We start from the raw sequence: 8513 nt of genomic DNA on the forward strand, positions 1-8513 counted from the left end.
TATGGATTATCTGCAAGGCTGTGGCTGTACAAAACAGCCCTGTATGTTCCTGCTCCCTGTGTCCCTTCCCCCAGCTCACACCTGTGGGGGAAGGGTTGAGGACATCTTATATGTCTCTCCAACATTTTCTAGACACCTTGAGTTTTGGACCCCATTCCATATTCCTTTTGGGGGGCCGCCCTGTTGGCTGCACCCTGTAGCAGTACCATATTGGAAAAGTGGCTCAGATTTGAGAACTGAGAGTGTTACTTTTAACTGAGGCAATCATCCTCAGCTTCCTGCTCCTTCATTCTTGACTTTTGTTTGTGTATTGTTGTTGTCATTGTTTCTATAGTTATTCACAACACTCTTGCTCCCAAGGTTACCATGTTCCATTACTATCCCCACAACTTCTTCTGGGTCAAAGTCATTTGGCTGCCCCTTTGACCTTGCCAAACTTTAGAATAACTGTGGCCTCCTGGCTTCTGAAAATTATTATCTGCTTCTCCTGTCATCAGCCCTGGCCTGTGGAGGAGGTCACCATGGAACTCCTGGTGCTGGTACCTTTCTTACAAATATATTGATGATGGCCTTGGGAAATAATATGACCTCTGGGTCCTTCTTTGGAACACAGCCATCTGCTGAATCTTCTGGTCTCACATAATATTCCACTCCAGCACGCCTGCTTCCCTCGGCTACTTTACTCCTGTCTGTAACATTTGACAAGGCAACTCAGGCATTCCTACTTCATCCAGTGTTAACTGTCACTTTTTCAAGGTCTCCAAGAATCACTGCAGCAGCAACTTTACTCCCTATCTAGGGTCCTTGCTAGAACATACCTTGTCCCAAGAAAGTTAATGAATTGTTCTACAATAATAATACTTGCTTACATAGTCTTACATCTGGCCTCTTTGCTGAAACACCTGCAAAATTCTATCACCAAGTTATTCTCCTGGCTCAAACCAGTACATGCTTGCTAATTCCTTCAACTCATTCAGTGTACATAGCCTCTTTCCTTCCCAGGAGCAAAAGTGACCCTGAGGCAGCAAGAGTGATACCTACCCACCAACAGCTTGGCAGCCAGGATACAAACAGTGGAAGTAGCCAGGCCAGTCAATGTCAAGCCAGTGGCCAGCAGTGTGAGGTCACAAGCAGGACTATGAAGGCACTGGCACCTCCATTACTGTCAGCGGGGCCACACGATACGACTGGCATATTCAGTGCATGTCCTGCTTGGCTGAGCTCATCTGCTGCCTCACTAGAATCAGCAAAGCCAGTGGGCAGAACATGGAAGCCACTGACAGCCACCACTGGCCCAAGCAGTTACTGGTGGAAGAGCTCCACTCAGAACCCACCAGCCACAACACCTACCGTGAAAGTGGTACCTCTTTCTTAGGAGGGCTGATCCATCTCTGAAGCCCAGTGGGCAAATGCCGAGCCAATATCTTCAGGGTCCTCTACCAAAATACCCCCAACCCATGTTTCAGGGCCCCAGATTTTCCTAATCAGCACTCTGGCCTTAGCACAACAAAGCAGAACATTGGCTGAGCACCGAAATGTCTCCGCAGCTCTCTTCAGCCTATTGCACATCTCTGTTTTCAGTGCACGAGATAAGGGCTTCTTTGTAAGACACCAAAGCATGTTAACAGGACTTAGTCCCCTATTATCCCTCTGCAGAGCATCAGTGCAACTTTGAAAGAACCAGCCAACCTTGTCTTCATAGGCATTGTTAACCCAAAATGTTCAAAGGCCTGAATCCTTATCCCCTACCTCATTTTTTCTTGACCCAGATGTTTTTCTGTCACTGCCATAAAATCCTTAGGATTTGCCTTTTAACCCAGGGATCCCAATTCTGAGAATATATCTGAAGGAACCCAGAGCACTAGTGTGAAATAGCATGTGCACCCCTATGTTCATTGCAGTGTTACTGCCCATCACCAAGATATGGAAGCAGCCCAACTGTACATCAGTAGTTGAGTGGATAAAACAACTATGGAATATTTATCCAATGGAATACTACTTGGCCACAAAAAGAAGAAAATTTTACCTTTCACCTTTACCTTTTGGACCTAGAGAGCATTGTGCTAAGTGAAATACAAACAAAATTTGTCAGAGAGAAACAAGTACCATATGATTTCATTCATATGTGGAATCTAATGAAATAACGAGCAAAATAGAGACAGATTCATAGTGTGCTAGATGAAAGCGAAGGGGATTGGGAGGTTAGGGGGTGGAGGGACTGACCAAAAAAAATACCACATGGAACGGACAACAGTGTAGTGGTGCACGGGAAAATAGTATAAGGAGACTAAATGGTAGTGGGAAAAAGTACAAAAGTTCAGTTTTTTTCAAAAATACCCCCTTGCAGAAGGCTGTATCATTGCCCCGCCTACCAAACAGGATAGTGTTTTCTCATCCACCAGACCATGTATAAATCACTCTTAAATTCCTATTGCTTGTTTCCTCAGATAACCCCTGATACAACTTGTGTTATTTGAGTACTGTGAGAAGCAGATAACACCAAAAAAGAATTAGATATGCAAAAATTGATTAGGGAAAACATCTGTGGAGGAAACTGGCGAAGGAGGTGGAGGAAGCTGAGAGAGCTGACACATCCTGATGCAAGTCTGACCCTTGTGAGGGGAATGGAAAGAAAGAAAAGTTGGCTGCAAGACTTGTAGACAGAGCCGCCACTTTAAGAAAGTTTGCAAGGCTGTTAGTGAATCCTCAAGCCAAAGTTGCCCATCAGAGGAGTCCCCCATCTTCCAGTCTCAGGGCTGTGTTAGCATCCTTCAGTTCCTTATGGCGCATGTTTTGGTCTCATGGGGTAAAACTATGTTTTCTTTAGTGTTAATTAAGGGACTGAGTTAACGTGGTTGCTTTCATCAAAACTAACAAGCAAACAAAAGACTGTAGAGCTCCGCCTGAACAACCCCTCATATTTCAGTAGCTCATTTGGCTACGCTTGTGTCATGGCCACAGTTGCTCCATTCTCTTGTTCTATAAATTTATTTCTATGATCTCTTTGAAGTACTCAAGAACTTCAAGAAGATTCGATAAATCACTTTATGATTAAATTACTATCTCTAAATTTTCATGTTGTGAACCCTAGATGAGTGGTTGGTGGAATGGTTGGCGAGATTACAACAGATTGTTTAAAAAACATGTACTCTGAGTTATAGATTAAGCATAATTAAAACACTAGATTGTTGTGGTTAAAGTTAATCATTCTTCACGTGGCATCACATCAATGCAGATAGTCATTGCTATAGATGCATCGCAAGCCCAGCCTTTCCTTCCGTTGCTCTGTACCAGCTCTATTTTTATTGTTCTATTCGTCTGCGCATAAAGGCCCAAGACACGTGATTTTGCCTGCATCTCTACTCTCATGGACTCTCATCAGGCCTTTTTAATTTGTGGTGAAGTGCAATGTTCACACAATTCAGCACTAAATGTCTAGGGATAAGAGATGCCTAAATATTCAAAATTGTCTTTGTTATAACTTATTTCGGATTATCATTTCATATGTTTGTTTTTTTTTCTTACTTTTATTATTTCAGATCTTTTCACTTTCATTGGTGTTTCTCCAGTAACTATAATACCTTGCACACATTACAGATATAATACGTTCCTCGTGACTCTGGAGGGAGACTCACAGGCGTAAGGACTTTTGTAACCGAAGTCGGTTTTCTCCTGAGTAAAATTCACGTCTGTCTTTTTAAATAATTTCAGAGAAGACAATAAACCTTGTCAATATGGTACAATTGATTCCAGTTGCCTGTTATTATTTTATAAGAATGAAATAGAAAGAAATGATGACATCTATCATAAAGAAACCCACACTGAGATTAATATAAGATGCGGCAAAAGTAGGTTTACAGTTGTAAGTATGCAAAACAGAGTTCATTCTTGTGCTGTTATTTATTAATTACATTATTTTCATACAAACTACAAACCTACTTTCGCCCCACCCTTTATTAGCATTAGAAGTCTGCACTACAGAGCAGCAGATTACAAAATAATGCAGCCTGCTTTTTTTCAGTTGGATAGACACAACCTTAGATAAAAGACAAACATCTTCTGTAAACTGTACATTGAGTTCATTTCCTTTGAGTCCTTTATAAAGATAAGGGATTAATTACAAATGGAATTTCCATTATCGGCCATGTTCTTTACTGGTTCTCGATGAGATCTTTGATAAATTTGGAGTGAGTGTCCATGAGTCCAATGTGCTCCTTTGGTTTATTGGGGTGTGCCTGACCCCGCTCTTGTCTAGGAATGAGGGTGGGACCATGTATGGAACTGAACAACCCATTTTGGGACTGTTAGCTTAAGATCCTGAGTAGAAGCCATGAGAAAAATATTCTCTTTCTCATTTTTATACGATACTACCTAGTTCGTCCATAGCTTTCTGCGGTGAAGACAGTTGCCCATTAAAAAAACATACCCACCACCCAAAGAGCCGTCTGAGCAGAAGAAATAACAAAGTAATAACCAAACATAGTAATAACCAAATTAATAATGAATCAAAGAGAACATGTCTCTATGCCTTTCCACTTATTTTCACTTTCTCTTTCAATTTAAAACCTGTGTGTCCCGAAGGTGGCATCATTGTGTTTCTAAAGACTCCATTTTTCTATCTAGATATAAGGCTTCCTCAGAGTGTGAACAGTTTTCGTGAGGATGTTTTATATATCCCCTAGAGTAAAGATCCTTAACTAAGGATCTAAGTACAGCATAGAAGAAACACTTGCTAAAGTTGCTGGCAAAATAGTACCAACACGCATTTGTCGTAGGAGAGGATTCGTGGCTTTCATGAAGCCCTCATTGGGTCTGTAAAACAGCTACAACATTAAATAGCATTAAGTATTATTGTTGCGCTTTATGGTTTTTTTCCTGCTTCCTGTCATGGCGCCTTCATTGTTTTGGAATCTCTTTCACACTCTGGAAGTGCTTGCCTTGGACTCCCCAATTTGCAACTCTAGTGCGACTTCCACTCTTCTTCAGACCCAAACCCTGGCTCCCAGGAGATTTTTTTCACCTGTTTCACTGAAATGTCCCAGGATGTGATCATTCTAATTCAAAAGTGTTTTTTCTCTAATAAAGTTAGTTTCCCTTTTCTCAGATGCCAAGTTCTTCCTATTCTCCAATATTTGTTTATCTTCTCAGGGCACCAGTCACATCTGTTCAAGTTCCTGAGGATCTCGGCTATCACACTTCCTGCGTTCCCTCAGGCCTCGTCAGTTCTATGCCTTAATGCAACTTGCTACTTTCTTATGAAATTCACCTTCTCCTTTTTCCTCTATCAATATATACTTCATCATTTATACCAAATGCAATGCACAATGGGTCCCAGTTCTGCTGTAGTGCATGAAGAAATAATTGCCTCTCATTACTATGGGAAGAATATTTCTAAATGTTAAAAAATATCAGGAAAAAAATTATTTTAATACTTTTTAAAACTTATAAACTTAAAAGAGAGAAGTTAAATTAAATGATAAAATACAAATAAGACGAATATTGGTAACATATGGAGTAGAAATATTGGTAACATATTGGTAGCATATGTTACCAACGAATATTGGTAACATATGGAGTCTGTCCAGAAAAATCCAACTGGAAAAGTTATATTACATGGTTAATATGGCGAGAATGATTTGCATGACATCCGTGTAATCTGGCAGCTGAGGAATGTGCATGGGTAAACAATGATGACTCCACTGTATTAGTCAGTGGAGGTAGTAAACGCCATTGAGTGAGCATGTGTACTGTGTGGCCATCACATTCAAAATGACTGAGCAAGTAGAGAAATGAATCTGCATCAAATTTTGTGTTAAGCTTGAACATTCCTCCATGGAAACTATTTGGATTCTTCAGATGGTCACAGCTATGGGCTACTGGCGACTGGCAGCTTCATCAGGAGGATATACCCACTCATGCATCATGTCTCATGTAGAGATTTTCGGAGGAGCATCAAACCACCCTGGTGACTCAGCCCCTCTACAGTCCAGATTTGGTGCCCTGTGATTCCTGCCTTTTCCCAAAACTAAAATCACCTTTTAAAGGAAGAGATTTCAAACTGTCCATGAGATTAAGGAAAATGTAATGGGGCACCTGATGGCTACTGGGAAAACTGTGTGGGGTCCGATGGGCCAACTTTGAAGGAGACTGAGGCACTATTCTCCTATGTACAATATTTTTGTATCTTGTATCTTCTTCAGTAAATATCTCTATTTTTCATATTAGATGGCTGGATACTATCTGGATAGACCACGTATAGTGCTAATAACCTCAATATAAAATCAGTTCTTATAAATCAATATTCCATTATGATGTGCCCATGAAACATCCCTCCAAAAAATGTGCATAAAACGTGACTCATTAATTCACATAGAAAGTACAAATTTCTTGCATTGAACAAAAATTGTTTAAAAGCTTACTTTATAAGCAAAATTTGTAGGTAATATAAATAAAAAAGAATAGGAAATTAATAAAATAACTTTGACACAGGCATAGAAGAAGAAACCATGAAATTTTAAAGTAATATTTCAAAATGCATCAAAAGACATAAAAAGTACTTATAACATATTTATATTTTAAAAGGGTTATAAAAACATTATTGCATAGCAGTGTGTCTTAAAACTATATCCAACTATAAATCTGGAAATATGTAAACCAAAAAATACCACTTTCAAAATTCTGGATTCTAGAATTCTAAGTTGTTCTTACATTATATTATTCTCTAATTTTTAAATTTTATAAGAAAAAAATAGACTTGTATTAAACTTTAAAAAAATCAGAAGAAATGTGTCATTTTAAACTATGATCCAATAAGATGATTTGAAAAATCTATGATTAAAAGAGTTACTTCTGAATTGAAGATAATATTGTTATACTTGTACTTACTTATAAATTCCACAGCTAGTGATAAAAGATATGAAGGTAAACCTTCTTGTTCAAAGCCAGTGCTACTTACAGATTTATGTAAAACTAAAGGTTTCTGCTTAAAGTAACTCATCACTATAAACAGTAATTTAATTTTAAAACTTTTCTTCACTTATTGGAAATACTACATTCTTGAGGAAAAAAACAAAATGTAATTTTAAAACTTCAATTATCTCTGAGAGAGATAATCCGTTTTCTCTAATAAAATAAAAAGCAATTGGCCAATTTCATACATTTTTGCATAAAGATAAAAATACACAATAAGTGTAAAGGAGCTTTGTAACCTGCAAAATTGGTGCACACTTATTTTATTAATTATAGTAAAAGTATTTAAGTATAATATTTTCTCTTGTTACCCAGGATGTACCAAATAGTCAGTAACTCTCAATCAATGCAATGTCCTAAACTTTGTGGAGAGGATGTACACTTTCCAGTTGGAAAATACTCTTTACAATTGAGTGACTCCCTTTAAAAGTATACTGTCAACTTTAAAATTTAAAGGAGTGCATTCCTGGTCTTTAAAAAATGCCATAATTGGTACTCTTGATAGATTAGGTAGATAGATAGATGATAGATCAACAGATAGATAGATAAATAGATAGAACAAGCATTCTGCCTATCTATGCACACAGTGAATATATATACCTGCTTGTGCAAATTCTCTGCCGAAATAAATAATTTTAAAAGTCTGACAAAGAGGTTGAAGAAAATTGAAAAGAGGCTACTTTATTCTTTACCAAAAAAGTGACGGATCTAGCAACAAGGTACAGATGTCCATTTACTCGAACCTCTAAAAGTGTAGATAATACTGGAGGTTTGTTTCCCCCACATATCTGCCTTCTCATGATGTTCCAGAAACTTGGTCACACTTCCTGAAAATCTACACTTTTCCCAAACTACTAGATGAAACTCCTCTGGTAGCGTGAGCAAAATGACGGGCACAGCCTGAGGAAGGATGCTCAAGAGTCCCTGGCACCAGGCGGGCCACGCGCTCCTGCAGGAGCAGTCAAAACACAGCCAAGCTCTACTGCCAGGAAGGGAAATACAGAATGATCATTTGGGCAAAGAGCAAATGATGGCAGCAATGAAACCCTCCGAGATGAAGGGATTTCAGAAAGCAGTCTCGGTACTCAAAAATATCCATTGTAGTCATTAATGCTAAGAAATCCTAAGGAAATTTTTTAAAAACTCACTCCCAAAGAGGCATGCAATTTTAATGATAGGAAAACATTTATATTTCTTTACTCTTTTAAAGAATCCTGCTAGCAAAAGACATCAATATTTGCTTGAAAATAGGAAAAAGCCCTATTTGGCAGAAGCACATTTGAAATGTATACCGAATATATTTTTGTCTCAATGGAACAACAGAACTTGGCCTTTCTCCAGTTTTAGAAAGGCGGGCATGTATTCATATGTGCACATGTTTGTGTCAAAGCAAACGAAAAGCATAACTTTTACAAATATTCCTTCCTCCTTTCTAACTCATCTTTTCTCCCCTGACAGAGAGGCATAAACACAATTAGCAAAGACTTCAATTGTTGTGATAGCCGTGTTGATGCTCTGAAGATCCTTTTTGAGAGTTGGTGGGG

Source organism: Sturnira hondurensis, unplaced genomic scaffold (genome assembly GCF_014824575.4).
Source record: "Sturnira hondurensis isolate 20B ecotype Veracruz unplaced genomic scaffold, ASM1482457v3 Scaffold0014384, whole genome shotgun sequence".
NCBI lineage: Eukaryota > Metazoa > Chordata > Mammalia > Chiroptera > Phyllostomidae > Sturnira > Sturnira hondurensis.